Raw genomic sequence first — 761 nt, forward strand, 5'->3', positions numbered from 1 at the left:
CCCCTTTAGTTTGTTGCATTTAATTAGAGACTCTGTGGCCCAAGTATATGAGACTCCAACAGAACTGATGGATGTATCTTATTGGCATACACTGGGTGAGGGCATTCCTTTAATGAGACAGAAAATCCTTAAGACAGCGCCACAACATTTACACCCTTCATTATTCACAGTATTACGTGCTTTGGATGAAAGGCAAGGGAACGTGCATGAAGCAGCTACATTAATAGGTCAGTTAGAGGAGATTGAAAAAGGACCAGGACATAAGCAAAGACCAATACAGAAAACTGAAAAGAGAGATTTCATAAAGAGGTTTAAAATGACCAGAAAACAGTTGTTTCTTGATCTGCTTAACAGTGGTGTTCCCAAAGCAGACATTGATGGGATTCCTACTACTGATCAGTTCAAGCGCTGGAAACAACTGAAGGATAGAGGGAAGTTACAGCCAGCCAGACTCAAGAAGGTGTCGTCTAGTAATGTAGAAAAAATAACCCCTCCTACACCTACACCTCCCCTGAAAAGAAACAACCCATATGGGGGGGCACAAACAGCTTTATATGATTATGTTACAACACATACACCCCCAACAGAGAAAAAGGGTGGGGGTTACCACAGTCTATATATTATTGACTAAAGGATAACTCCCCTGCTCCACTGATCAGAATACAGACACTACATGGGTGACAGTGGAGGGTTTGGGAGGTCAGATTACATGGGCTTCTAAGGTTCACTGCAGACTACAAATAGGCAATGGTCCTGTCTTT

Source organism: Pyxicephalus adspersus, chromosome 7 (assembly GCF_032062135.1).
Source record: "Pyxicephalus adspersus chromosome 7, UCB_Pads_2.0, whole genome shotgun sequence".
Lineage (NCBI taxonomy): Eukaryota > Metazoa > Chordata > Amphibia > Anura > Pyxicephalidae > Pyxicephalus > Pyxicephalus adspersus.